Consider the following 15596-nt stretch of genomic DNA (forward strand, 5'->3'; position numbering starts at 1 on the left):
TTAAAGTACCATAGGGAGTTCAGAGGTGTCGCGAGTTCGATACCCGGTTCGTCTTTGTCAGAAACTTTTCTCACACAGGGGTACAACAGAAACGGCGTCATGACCAGAGAGAAAGATTGCTACCGCAGGGTGTCCCATATTGAGGGGTTAGCGCACCAACTGTTTGGTGAGTATAACAAAAACGATGCCGTTCGAAATTGCAATAAATTGTAGATTCTGCCCTCGTGTGCAGAAAATGACCGTGGTGCGCCAAAAATGATCAATGATCAATTGTTTTGACAATTTTTTCTCATTAATTGACGGCTTCACTGAGGGTCGTCTTAAGACCGGGATTGCACTATAAAAGTTTGATAAAAGTCGTTTTATAAAACTTGAAAAATTTTACCAATATGATGATTGGTTGCATTTTCTACAATGTAACCATTAATCTAATTGGTGGCATTTTTCAAGTTTTATAAAAGTATTTTTATCAAACTTGTATAGTGTAATCCCGTCCTATGAGCCGGGAGAGAGAGACCCCACGAGACCCCTTAAAAAAAAATTTATAATGCATGAGTGCTTTTCCTGACCAATTCGAATGCTTACTTTCGAAAAGTTTTAATATATTTCATTTTAATGCTGCTGCTTGCACTTGAGCCACGCTAGCCGTGCGTAGGTCGGCATATGCATTAAGACGATACTGGTTTTACTTGCCTTAGACAATTTCATTGCTATAATTGATAACTTTACATGTCTGCGACAATTTTTTATTAAAGTTTGAAAATTATACTTGCTATTGACAATTTTTCGGCTGCTAAGACAACTTTACTTGTCTTTAACAATATATTTGGTTTTAATTGGCAACATTAATTAAAAATGCCAAAAAATTGCATTTGGCAATTTTTTGGCAATAATTGCTGCTATCCCGAATGAATTCCAATCTGCCGCATTTTTATGAAGGATAATATACATACAGCCTAATTATTTATCGTGTTGTGGGCATTGGTGGCATTTTACCGCGGGGACACCTTTCGCGGGCCGCATCTGCCCATCCTTAGATTCTGCACCCCTGGCATATATGCATAAATAAGCATTATTTAAGCCATTAAATAAAGTTTTGGAATGTAAATTGTTTTAGAAATATGTATAAATGCAAAACCATTTCACACAAACACGCGGTGAGAAATTTATTATATCAATCAATATATACATTCATGAGAACACTAACAATCGATAAATTTGTTAAAGATCCACAAGTTCTAGTAAATAAAACGTCAATTCAAAATCAGAAAATAACACAAATTCAAAATCAAAAAATACAATTTATTTTTCAAATACTTCTCATTTTTATGCCGTTTTTGTTATCTGATAGTGAATTAATGAGAGAATTAGTGAGAGAGAGAAAATAATTATTTATCAATTAACTATAGTTAAAAATTTCATAATTTTTAATTTTTAATAAATCTCTCTTTTTTTTCTATAATAAGTTTACGGTATATTTTAAAGGAAACTTATATCGAGATATGCATTTTAACACAAAAACCGATATCGTATAAAAATAAAACAGTAATTTCTATGTACAATTATATTTTGGTTCCCAGTTTTTATAGAATTACTCAGAACAAAAAAGACATTCTGTAGCAAATCATTTCATGCGTATTAATAATTCAAAGCTCTCTCACGTTTGAGACCGATTATGAAAAAATACATTTTATGGTCATTGATGGCATTTTGCAGCGGGATAATTGACATAAATAGAATTAAGGAGGGATTTAATGTCGAGGAATATTACAGAAAAAAAAATAAAACAAGAAAATGAACATTAAAAACAACGCGAAGGCTGTTATTATGATATGTACAGGTAATAAACGTATACGTGGGATATTAAATAAAAGGGAAGTGAAGAAATTTTTTTGTAGGAATTTTAAATTCATGAAGGTAAATTTTTGTCGTTGAAAAAAATCTAATCATTATTATAGAGGATCCAGTGAAAAAATAATGCACTTCCATTCTCAAGACGAGGAAATTCAGTTAATTTTCATTAATATAACAAAGAAGCATTCTCATTAAGTCAAACAATTTTTATTAAAAATGCATAAATTTCTTTTTAAAATCAAAAACTCATTTTTTTTTTCAGAATAAAAGTGTAAGTCTGTTCCCCCCCCCCTTCAAAATATGTTTATGCTAATCATTTAAGTGCTTGGAGATACAATTTTCTCAAGTTGAAATTATTATATTATAGTTGAGAGCTTAGAGAAATGCGTGAAGTAGGCTTTCGTTAAAGAATTTTCAATTAAATATTTTTATTATTTAGTTCTTGAGAAGATGTCGATTAGAAAAAATGCAAGATGTGCTGATATTAAGGTAATGCAATTTTTCCATATTAAAATACGGTTGAGTATACTTAACACGTGATTTTTTAGATCTCGAGATAGAAGCATTAAATTTTATTAGGATGACATAAGAATGTATGCAAATACAGGGTGTTTCAGAAAAATATAGCGTACACCCCGCAAAAGCGCCAATGCTTGGCGAGATTTTGAGCTCGCCGTGTCACAGAGGAACATTCGCTCAAGCTTCGTTGAACTATGTATTATGAATAAGTTGTTTGTGTTTTTTTATATTTTTTTTTATGCTAATAAGTTTTAGCATATTTTATTGAACATGTGAATAATCACCATTCCTTAAATCCATCACCATCATCAGCACAAAGGACTGCCAACTTTAAAGAGCCATAACTTTGGAACAGTGAGGGATAGAAAAATAAAACACCTCATTCGTTTAATGGGCAGGCAAGAAATTTCAATTATGTCGGTTTGTGAAATTAGTAACAACCGTTGCAAACAGATGACATCACATAGCATCAAACAGTTTGTGATATTGTCCTGACTAAACATGGGTCGAATTGTCGCCTTCCCTAGCATTGACATGACGAAAGTGAGTGTGAACTGTAAAAAAAACTTCCAGCAATGCCTTTACTGCAATGGATACATATGCCTGGCACATCAACTGTTCAATATGATACAACGTTTGAAAGAAGAAAACAATGTCATTCAAATGGCCCGATAGCAATAAGTCGTGAAATAAAACGACTTCAGTGTCATCTGTCATCTGTTAGTTAAAAATGGTGCCGGAGTATCGACAATTTCATTCCTACCCATCAGCCATTTTTTTTTTCTGCCCATCAAATTTTAATTTTCTCCTCTTTAAAATTAAAAAAAAAATGTTTTTCCGTGTCATTTCTGGAAACCGTATCAGCTTTTTTTGACTCTTCCATATTTTTACGTATGGATTTATTTTTGGAACTTTCATTTCATTATTATGGAACTTTCATTTCACCGATAACTAGGCACCTTAAGCCTTTGCACAAAAATCAGGAATTTGAAGATATAAAGCTCAGAAAAATATTTGGGAAAATTTGTATTACTTTAACTACGTTCTTACAAAGATTTTATTTATTTTTGGAAAAATAAAAAAAAAGATAAGTTATTAAACTCTCTTTTTTATAATGCATTTTTTTTGTAAGAATAAAATTATGAAAATATATTTAATTAATTCACCTTACCAAAAGAAATAAATTTCCGTCCGTAAAAAGTTCAAGGAATAAATATCTTTCGTGGAGATAAAAAGAAAAGCACAAAAAATCTGCAAATGATAATATCGTAGTATGGATATTAAAATTCAATATGCTTCTGACACATTTTTATTCAGAATTGATGAATCGACACACCACAAAGCAGCGCTTTAAAGTTCGCAGAGGTTAATGGTCTCCATACTACAAGAGGGATAAATTACTAATCATCTCACGTTTCACAAAACGGTATAGGCTTCGTTCTATCCACAAAACTGTTTCCAGTTACGGTGTAGCACGCATGTTATAGATGATTTCAGAGTGAAACTTGTTTCATTAGCATGCCGGGCAGCAACATATCATTGAAGGACTTCCGCACGTTTATGTTCGTATATATTTAAGATGATACGTTGTATGACATTAAATGAATCTTACAGAAAACTTTTCGAAGGACTTCGTGTTTTATATTCTTCTGATGTGATTAAGAACAAAATCAACAAGAAAAATGTTTTTTTCTTCAAATTTTATAAATATTTGCTCTAAATTTTACTTTTTTTTTATTCAGATAATTCTTAAATTTAATTTGTTCAATAAACATGTCTGTCAGTGAAAATGATTCAGGCTTAAAGAAAACTATTTAGATAATAGGTAAATTTATAAAACTTGAATTTAATTTAGTTCATAATAATATTATCTTTGTTTTGGTAAGAAACATTAAACTTTTCCAAAATATTTGTATCAGCTGCTGAAAAAATAATATAGTATTCCTTCCTATTCCTTTAATTTGCAAAACACGAGACATCAGTGTCCATTAAATTTAGGCAGTGTTTCAGTTTAATTACTCCACAGAGAATTTGTTAAAAATTCTCTTCCTCTTTTCTACCTTGAGATAAAAAAAACTGTCGCTTTTCATTATGCACCTAATAAACGTTTTTTTATACCTATCAACTAGCTAAAGGCAATAGAAAAACCAAATATGTTCATTTCTGGATTAGAGTAAAATATAAAGTAGAATAATGTTCTTCTTCTGTTGTGCACCGGCATAAATGAGTGAAATGATTTGTGAAAAAATGATAATAAAAGTTGAGTATAATATATATATATAAATTTCCTAGCTTTCTGACTTATTTTCTTACTTATACTCTATTATGTTAAATTCAATGAAATGCGTTGGGAGTCAGCCCTGCTGTGCCACATGTCAAATAAAAAATAGAACTATTCGTTGTTTTTCTCTGAATAAAAGTTTTTGTTCGTTTTGAACAGGTATGCAGTCAAAATGAAAAATATAACAGCATATATCATTTATTTTGCACACCGGTGTAAATTTTATGTGTTAAAATACCGGTAACTATGTTGACTCCGCAAGGTAATCCGTTTATATCCCGCAAGGGCCAGAGCGGGGGCCACGGTTGCTCTGAAGGTAACTATGTTGAGTTACCGGTACAGAGTTGGAACTAACGGTCACGATGGTATTTTGCGGCACACTAACCAATACGATTCTCAAAAATCCTTGTTATTATTTGTAGATAGTAGCATGGGCCTCTATTGGGGGTATGCTGAATTTGGTTTTGTCTGATTTTCAACTTAGAGGCACGAATGCTAGCAGGTCTTTGATTTGAAAAAAATCTCTTTTCAACCAGCATGTGGACGTTCACCATGATATTTAAATTACACGAAAATGCAGACATCTACCATTTCCACTTCAAAATAGCAAAGCCTGGTGAAAGCACCAATATAACCCATAACGAGTATAACTCTAACAGAATAAATACGTAAGGGCTTGAATACACATACACAACATCCTATAGCATGTAACTGATATCTTGAAAATTTCCCGAAGAAATGTTTACGAGGTGTTGTAAGGTTCAGTAGTAGCAGTATAGGAGGTTTTAATGGTTTTAGTGTAACAATGATGTACCTTACAATAATATATCCGAAAAAAGTGTTCCGCTGGTATTCCTGCTGCCATCTACCTTACAAAAGGCAAATCAATCTGTTATAGTTCTAGACGTTAAATTACATGTTAGTTAAAAACCGGTTCTCCGCATGAAAATAAACAATATACGGTATGATACTTGTATAAAGTTGGATATTATTTGTATACTTTTAAAATTTGAATCATCAATAACACACCGTGCATCCTGTAACTCCCATTATGTCTAAACGCGTTCAAAAATGAAATGAATATTAAACTTCAATTTTACTCTTTTATGTGAACTAAATTCTTTAAAAAATATATATATTATTTCTGACTGCGACTTATACGTTCCAAAACTTAATAACCAGAAATAATGATACAACGACACGTCTCGACAATACTAGTCAGAAAAAAAATTTAATTTATTAGACAATCCTGTAAACAAATAGTTCTCAATCTATCTAAATTATAAAAAAAAAACAAAATTACTTGGATTTTTCATTTGATTTAAACTAGTTCCGCTCAGACATCCTAAAAAACTCCATGTGGATCTTTCTCAGAAAATAATAATTTTCTTGTTATTTTGCTTTCTTTTATCTGGAAAAAGAATGTGAAGCATTTCTAGAATTCTACTAAAATATTGTCTGTTTCCCTGACGGAAAACAAATGGATGAATGGAGATATTTCTCACAGAGAGATGCAACATTCCAAAAACCACCCTATCCGTGTAGGTATTTCTTTTTCCTTTTCTCTTTCTGCTTTTATTTCTGCCTTTGCGTTAGAGCTCTAGGCATAAATCCAGGAAATACGTTAAACCGGATAAAACAGATCCCGGGTTTTATGTGCACAAGAACTATTTTTCGTTTGATACCTTCATCCATTCCAGTGTTCGCAAAGATATTGATATTGGGAATGCATAAATGGATAACACTGTTTTCATGCTTTTTATTTGTTTTCTACCATCTCTGGCGTATCAAAGTTTTCTTCACGTGGATGGCAAAAAATAGTTATGAATACGAACGGTTTTATGTTTCCCAAGGTATAACGGTATTTATTTTTTTGATCTATGCAATATGCATAGTAATTTCAGTTTCTTGGAAAGCACAGCTGTAGTGAAGCGTTTAAGAACAAGAGAGAGAGAGAGAAAACAAAGGAATTTTAATTTATTTTATATTTTCATATCTTATGACAACTGATGAAATATTTTAGCACTTAAAGCTTTATTGCAATTACTAACGTTCACAGTGAAAAATTCAAATTTTTTTGAAGTTTGAGAAAAATGTTTGAACTTAATGAGTATCTGAAGTTTATAACGCATGTATCCATATATATTCATTTTATAAAATGTATAATAATATGTTTTTTAATTGTGACATTTTCGATCCATCCACATATATTAGGAGTTTTATGCTGCAATGACTCACCGTAATTTCATGGGTTTCATTTTTCCTTTGAATTTTATCATTTTCATAACCGTAAGTATCCGTACGGATAATCCGTATTATCCGTAATTTTGAAAATTCTAATTTTATATATCCTGTAGTATGTATTTAAAAGTAAATACAAATAATGACTAATAATGGATATCAATAAAAATTTATTAGAATAATTTCATGTAATGGTAACCAGATGTTATATAAAGTGATGTGATAAGGATAATTTCATTGCCGACAACGTGATCTTAGTCGAAAAGTTAAGCGTTCTCTAGAACGGTTTCCTCGTCCTATGGTCAGCGGACTAATGTTGGTTCGCAGGCAGACTTGATAAAATTATTCATCCGTTGTAATTGATATTAGGTTCAAATAAAACTATACCTTCATACTTGGGTTTACCATACATCATCGAGAAGAATGCAGGAAACTACGATCTTAAACATGGATTATCACTAAATTTTGCCAAAAAATTGCAATTTATTGCTGAAAATGAAACTTCTATTTACTACTAAAATTGCTGAAGGGTGTGGAAATAAAGGGCTGCTAAAAATCGCAGTGTATTGTGTTACACGAAAAACATTCAAATGATCAGATGACCACATTTCATTGACAAAATTACGGTAAGCTGGGATTTTGAATATTAATCTGCAAAATACAGGACATCGCCAATGGTCATCAAAAAAGCTTTGCCAAAAGTAGATATAATCACTGATCATAATTAAAATTGTTGAAAAATTTCGGAGAAAACGTTAACCCTGACAAATATGTGAGGTGTGAATAGTTATAATTTTTGTCATAACCATCATAATAAAATTTATAATTTATAACGGTGTGTGTGTGTGTGTGTGTTACGACTTCATTAATTATTAAAAATTCAAGTAAGTATCTCGTTGACAAAAGGGAAAATAAAAAAAATAAAAAATCTGCAACAACGGAAATTACAGATGTGTCCCGTAATACGGGACACAAATGGTTGGACAAATTGCTTCAGGCAAAAATTTTTCTTTTCAGAAAGTTTGAGAAACACTGCTCTAGAGAAGAAAAATCATAAAAACCGTGAAAGTGCTTTTCGAGACTAGGTTTCAAAATTTTTATCAAAATTTACAACACTACGTAAAATAATAATTGGGTGAAGAATAAATATCCAAAACAATTTTATACTGCCACAAATCCAAAACAAAATTAATTGGTAAAATAGACGTCTCTAATCGGAATTTATCCCGTGAAACTTGGATGAATATTCACCGAGATATCAGTGATTGAAATCCATTATTTTTGCCTTTTTGCATGTACCACAATCACTGTGTGGAAAGGAACACGGGGATCGATGCAGCAACCAGCAAAAGATAAGAATTTCATTTACTGATAAATCGGGGAATTTTTAGCCAAATGTGACGCGTTAAAAGACGTAATATATGGCAAGGTTGAGTTAGAGTCAAGCGCGCAGTTGTTTATTTTGAAAAGTAGAATCATCACGTGTACTCCTAGTTTATGTGGCATATGTACCACGTAAATATTCCTCTACTGAACTTTTAACGAATTGAGGCAGAAAACGAATTTCAGCCAACCAATAAAATGCCGTCAGTTGAGCTCGTACCTAAATCTTCGCGGTACGAGTCCATCGCTATGCCCACACGACAGTATAGCGGCAACCAGAACGAACAGGTCAACCTGTCCGTAGCTCGTACGGATATCGAAGATATACAGAAGTAACAGACCATTTAATGAGATAGAGATTTATCTGCCTTGTTGAGTAAGTATCTGAAAATATTCAAGATGTGCTGAGGTCTTCAAAAAGGAAATCTTTTACCATCAGTTTTGATTAATGTATCACTCTTCATATTTGTCCCTTTTCTGCTCATAACCTGATCGCACAGCCTTTAGACTTTATCCCCCTAAACCCATTCACGTTTACTCTCTTAGAATCAGTTACAGATTTGTCGCATGTTTATCCAGCTGCGATATCGCGGTATTATTTTTAATTAACTGTTTTAAGTCGTCCTCTGATTTCCTCTTGATATATAACATAATAGAATTCGTGTTGTATTTTTTGTCTATGATTACATAGGCATGAAACGTGGTACATATGATTACATAGACACGAAATAATTATTCTACTTCAAAAAGATAAATAGCAAAAAATAAATAAATAAAAGATATTTATGGATGCGTTTCAGATTGTAATTACTACTGCAAATTAATCATTTCACATGAACTAAAGAACGGCAAATTCATTATTGCACGGACAATGGGTAGCCAAAAAAGCATTAGTAATATAATAATACGCTATTAGATTTCCATCGCAATTTTTATTGACATTTCTCATTTGTTCCGATTCCGGCATTTACCTGCTTTTCTTTTGTCGGATGATAATGAATGCGGGGAATGTCAGACAGAATACGACTGATAAAACAATGAATACCGAGGGATAAATATCTGTCACGGAAAAATCCCCTATATACCATTCCGGTATGTGATTTCTTGTCATGTATACCGAATGTGCAATATCGAGCGATTTCTCGGACAGCAATCATTGTGGGTCGCGGTAACTGCTAAAACTAAGGAAAGACTGCTTTTTTTTTCTCCTTTTATCGCCTGATTTTGTTCCTTTTTTCTTTTTACAGTCTTCTATCCGATGGACAGGATGATGGATTGAAAACAGAAGTAAGGGCAGTGTTTGCGTCTCCGGAGATTGGGTAAAAAAAGAAAAGAAAAGACGTGCTGGGGTGAAAAAATAATGCTATGACCAGAAGGGGTATAACAATAAAACAGACCAGAAGGCTATTGCGTAGTTGTGTGTTACGTTTTTTTTTTTCCTCCCTAAAAGAGAAAAACCTAACTGGTTTAGAATTCCCTAATAGCTTCCCCGGAGGGCGGAGGTGATAAGATTAAGAAAAGATCAATAACTTTCTGTACTGGAATCCATTGTGAAAATTCCCTATTTTCCTGTTCTAACAGTCTTTGTGCCGTCATTCTAGTGCACTTCCATCGAAGTTAAGAATTGTTTCCTGACGCTGCTATTGTACAAAACATTAATTTTCGTATATAAACTTTAATAAGAAGTTTCCGTACTAAATTTTCGAAAACGTTTTCTAAGGAATGTATTGTTAACGTATAGAGGGACCTCGTTTATACGACGTTCAAGAGGGTGAGTCAAAGCATCGTATATGTATGCGTAAATCTAATAACAGAGACTTTTAAAAAAATGACTTCTCCCCCCCCCCCCCCCCACAGACACCAAATATTATAAAATTTAATCTGTTTGATTGCATCTCCCATTCTGTTTAAAAAAATAATATCATTTCAAGCATACTTGAGGAGTAAAAATTGAATTGCATTTCAAAGAGAAATATAATTTAGCAGAATATTGCCTTTTTGGGACACGCATCGGGTGAAAAACCGCAGCAAAATCTTCTCGGCCTGGCCACGCTTGGACTCCCATTTTTTTTTTTGGCAGTAGATAATTTGCAACCATCAGCTTTTTGGTCTTTGATTTCGTTTCTTTGCTTTATAATCGTTTCCATTGTTGACAGAGGGATATTCAACTGTTTTGTTAGATCAACTTTTCGTCATTAATTTGAAATTCCTGTCAAATACTTAAAAAAATTTCAGTTTTATTTTAGAGAAAGCGCTTTTCGTTTTATCGACATCATGAACGGTGGATTTCATACAGCCAGCAACAAAGCACCAAAACGAAAGAAAATTCTGTAGAAAATGATCATATAAGTGTACCGTATATGTCTCTCATTGGCAGACCTGTACTATCAAAATGTGGTTAATTCAATTACAATGTGGACATTCATACCCTCTGGGGATAACGCAGAAAACATTTGGAGAAAAAATTCTGAAAGGACATATAATGCTGTCAAAACAATTTTAAACCTGTTTATTTGGGGCTGACTGCGTCTATGTATTCTGAGAAACAATCAATAAACAAATCACTCAAGTTCCTACTCTAAATGTCATCGGTAAGCTCACTGGCTATTTTCATATACGTCGTCAATCAACGTAGAATTTATGATTTTTGCGGTGACAATATATGCAAGGAGAACTGTTGCAGCAACGTGTTTCCACAGCATACAAAAATTATGCGCATATGATGCATATATGTACATATATAAATGACGTTTATTCCAAAAATTCGGAGTTTGAGTCGAAGTGAAAACGTCGAGTAATTAAAGGTTTACGTCGAATAAATGAGTTATTTTAACAAGATACGGTATAGGAAGAATATGAACCAATTGCAAAAAATGCCAAACGTCGCGTAAATGTGATAGTCGCATAACTGAGCAATATATAAACGATGTTCCACTGTATCTGACAAGCTTGAGAGCACTTTTCGATAAAATTATACAATAGAAAGTATCCCAAAGAGGTGAAAAAAATAATAAATTTTGGACTACTCATGCCATTTTCTGTGTAAGTCATTTTTATGTCAAATTTTAAACAAAACTCATGTGATACCTGAAACAGGATTGCAAAAACTTCTATGAATGGAATATTTTGATATTTTCATAGCATATTCTATTCAACTAGTAATGGTGCAGATTAAGAAAAAAAAAATAAAGGATTGTATTTATTCTCATAAGTTAAACTCAAATTTCTTAATGTACGTGTGAATATTTTATGAAATTTAAAAAAAAAAAAGATTGTTCGTAAGACGCCTCAAAAATTTTTATTCACGGATTACTTTTATGTAAAAACACAACACTAATGTGGACGAAACTTCATTTCTAATCATCACGTAAACAAAACATGACGTATTTTGGAATTACAACATTTAGAGGTGTGATAAAATATATCAAAATAAAAATCGATATTTTCTTCCAAAATGACGTTTTGGACGTAGTCGGATACCTCAATAAGTGAGATTCAATGAAATTATAAATTTTAAGTATAATCATAAAATATTGCTCACATCAGAGGCGTACGCAGAAGAGGTGGGCACAGAAATAGAAGACTCGTACCCCCAAAAAATAAAATATTTAATATTTAAAAGAAATATTTTTCATACTTTATTTCAATCAATTTCAGTTAATCTAAATGCTTTTTGAGGGTTGTACCTCATAGTTTCTCCGAAATAAATTTATTTCATTCCCAACCCTCCCCCCCTCCGCTAGAAATGTTCATTCTTCGTACTCCCCTGGCTAATATCTTCTTTATATATAATAATATTTTATATACTTTAATATATAATGTTTTCTTTATCATATTATAAATTCCTAGAATCGCAACAAAAACCACTTTGCTCCAGAGGGACACATGTCTACCGCTAACCTTACACAAATGGTTCTCGTAAAGGTAGTCACAATTTAATTAATTAATTAAAGTTTTTTTTTTCTTTTTAAAGTGTATTTTTACACGTGTGTTTTTTTAAAAATAAACACACATCAATCCAAAAAAAACTTTGTTAATAGTCAGTTTTGGATCAGGTGTGGAGGAGGGCAAATTTTTTAAACTACTTTCATGGTTTTTATTTCACCTTTTCCGTTTTAGTATTTTTCGCTTTCTAGTATAATTGTGATTTTTTTTTTCATTGATTTTCTTTCAATTATTGTTCACATGCTTTGTCTATATTTCCCCATGCCAGGTGTAAGTTTATTTATATCTTCAAGGGTGATATGCAAATAAAAATAAATAAAATTGCAGATATGATTATTTTCAGCATATATCAATATACTGAAAAACAATGTAAGTGAAACCCTATTTCTTATGTTATGTTATATTTTACTAGACACATTCACAATTACGAAATTTACCATACCAAAGTTCTAAATCCTCCCAATATCAATATATTGAGACACGAAAAATGTTTTCAATATTTTTGATCAGATTATTATGTATTAATGTTGTATCAAGGTTTTACTACTGGTTTATTACACGGTGGATCTTTCTCCCGATAGAAATTAGGTAACATATATTGCAACTCATCGATATAGCGACACATGATAAAGTATATTAACTGCTCTTTAACATTAGGGAGATAACCATATCGAGCTTAAAAATAAAGAACATTGAAAGAAAATGTTACAAATCTGGTATTAAAATCTGAATGTGTCCAGCTGTAAATTTAACACAGAGCTGCCGTCCGTGAAGCTTTCTTTATATCACTCTAATACATACATTTTTCATGAACAAATAAAAAGCTTTTTTATATATGATTTCTTACCATTCTAACCTGTTGCTCAAGATTGACATTTTTAGTGAATTTCTGCAAATAAAAAGTAAGGAAAAAACAAAAGTAAAACAGCTGATGGGTCATGAGAAGCGAGTATGAATCATACTTATTGCGTCATGTCGTCATTGATGTTTGACGTTTTTGGACGCACATCCAATTGACAGAACACCGTTAGAGTACAAAAAAAAACTGCATTCGAAAGAAATGTTATCTTCCTTCCAGACAATGGAATTTTAGTTTATAGTAATATTTTAGATGCACTCTTAACGAAGCTTGCAATTTTAATAGAAATTCAGTGGGGGGGGGGGGTTATATACGCTTGTCACTGTGTTTAACTTGGATATATGTTATAATTGTGATTTTATTTTATGAAAAATTACTATTTAGATACGATTTTAAAAGTAATCGGTACATCAGAATATATTTAATACTGGTTTTACTATTACTTTTATCCGTAAATGATCGCAATTTGTTTTGATCGTTTGATCGTTTTTGTCGCACCACGGTCATTTTCTGCACACGAGGGCTAATTAGACCGGGACCTACAATTTATTGCCGATTCCGAACGGCAGGTTTGTTTTTCGTACTCATCGTGAGGTTGGTGCGCTAACCCCTCGATGGGGGACTCCCTGCGGTAGCATTTTTTGCTGCGGTCAAGTCGCCATTTTTTGTTGTACCCCTGTGTCAGGAAAGTTTTCTGACAAGGACGAACTGGGTATCGAACTCGCGACACCTCTAAACATCCTTTGGTACTTTAGGCGAGCATCTTATCGACCGGGCTACCGCGCCCTCGCAATTTGTTCCTTGCAGTAATTTTTCATCCTTTCTGAAACCGTACGAATTGGTAACTTGATGATAAAGTGACAGGTCAGTCCACGCTCAGTTACGAATTGCAAGTCAAGAGCGCAATTGTAAAATTATCGGATACATAATATATAACTTCAATGTTCGAAGGACATCAATTATACATAGTTAAATGTATATAAAATGCATGTGTCGTAGTTCTAAATAAAAATCGAATAAATGGGTATACTTCGTTTTTAAATTATTTAAAAAAAATTTACCCATGTATTCCATTTATTAAACCTCAACTTTTTGAATTCAGAAAAAAAAAATGCATGTCTTTGTAAATACGAAAATGTTTTTTTAAAAAAAGAATAAAATGAACAATTTTCAACAAACTTTCCAAATATATATTTCGATTCAAATCAAACCATTCAAAACATCAGATAAAAGAGACAAAAAAAAATCTCAAAAATTTCAAAATAATAGTTTAAAAATAAAAAACGAATATTTTGGCAACTTCACAAATAAAGTTTATGTTCTGGCTTCTTTTCGACCACGAAATACAGACAAACGTTCAGCAGAGTAATCCAATTTAGCATGTTTGAATTTCCTTATATACGTCATGGGGGCAAGAAGTCAAAAGTCAAGACGAAGAAATACATATACATATATTATAGATATTTTTTTCTGGTTTATATACGAACGAATTAAGTGTCTTGATGATAGATGTTGCATGCAATTTCGCTGCGTACTTAACCCAGTTGTTACTTGACCTACTTGGAACGGAATTTCTCTTACTTACTGAAAGGCTAAAAAGAGCAAAATAATGTATTGGATGGAAACGAAAAAAGAAGAGAACATTTCCCAACGTAATTATTTCCTACAGGAAATCGCATTGGTTAAATTTGGACGAGAAAAGAGCAATAAGAGCAACAAACACAAAAATTCCAAGGGAAAAAATGGTATAGCCATCGTTTCTTACATATATATTTCACTTATTATTTTTTCCATATACTACGAAAATCTCCGTCTGCCAAAATTTAGTATTTTTCATTTATTTGTTTATATTATTTTTCACTGAAAGTATGATTGATGGTACTTATATAAAGAGTTTCTTCAAACAAAAATCATCTGGCTTGAGCTTCTTGAAACATCAGGAATTCAGAGCACCCAAAGACTTAGCTCATAACCTTATAGATGTGGCGAGGAGAAAAATGCCAAAAATCCCCCTAAAAAAAATTATTAAGAATCTGGAAAACGTTTTCTCGTTTCTATATGAGAGAATACACATTCTGTCGTTATATATATTTTCCGTCGGCGGGATTCTGGGTTTTATCAGACCGAAGGAATTCTCAGAATAAGGGATTTTTTTCGCAACATCATTTTTGTGTGAAATGATATGAAGAATTGAGTTGAGGCTTGTTTTTATCGCATTCATTTTACACATGATTTCTTTCTCCTATATTCTCGCATTATGAAAACGAATTCAAATTATATTGAAAGACTTGAAGAAAGTTTCGAGTTGGTGATGCCAATGACTGTGAAAAAACGAGGTGTGTTATACAGCAGAACCTCGATGTAACAATACTCTGTGAACCAATGAAAAATATCGTTGTAGATGGGGGTTATCGTTTTATCCAGCAGATCTCATCAGATGCCACCAAAGTTGTGCTGTTATTCGCGCTTCTTCTGAATTGGCGTAGTTAGTATCACCATGTAATTTATTTATCG

At 32.3% G+C, this 15596-nt stretch overlaps 1 protein-coding gene and 1 long non-coding RNA gene across 6 annotated transcripts in view; one reads left to right on the plus strand and one right to left on the minus strand.

Annotated features, from left to right (window-relative positions):
- LOC149078977 (uncharacterized) overlaps positions 1–9665 on the plus strand; it is a 31157-nt gene extending 21492 nt beyond the window's left edge. The window contains exons 2-3 of the long non-coding RNA XR_016193868.1: positions 6869–6943; positions 9526–9665. This is a non-coding gene — a long non-coding RNA (uncharacterized LOC149078977). The remainder of the gene's footprint in view (positions 1–6868; positions 6944–9525) is intronic.
- LOC149078975 (cell adhesion molecule Dscam1-like) overlaps positions 1–15596 on the minus strand; it is a 348553-nt gene that overhangs the window by 287376 nt on the left and 45581 nt on the right. The window lies entirely within an intron of this gene.

This window comes from Pholcus phalangioides, unplaced genomic scaffold (assembly GCF_987345545.1).
Source record: "Pholcus phalangioides strain wild (caught in Gottingen) unplaced genomic scaffold, Ppha-v1.0 ptg000013l_1, whole genome shotgun sequence".
Taxonomy (NCBI): domain Eukaryota; kingdom Metazoa; phylum Arthropoda; class Arachnida; order Araneae; family Pholcidae; genus Pholcus; species Pholcus phalangioides.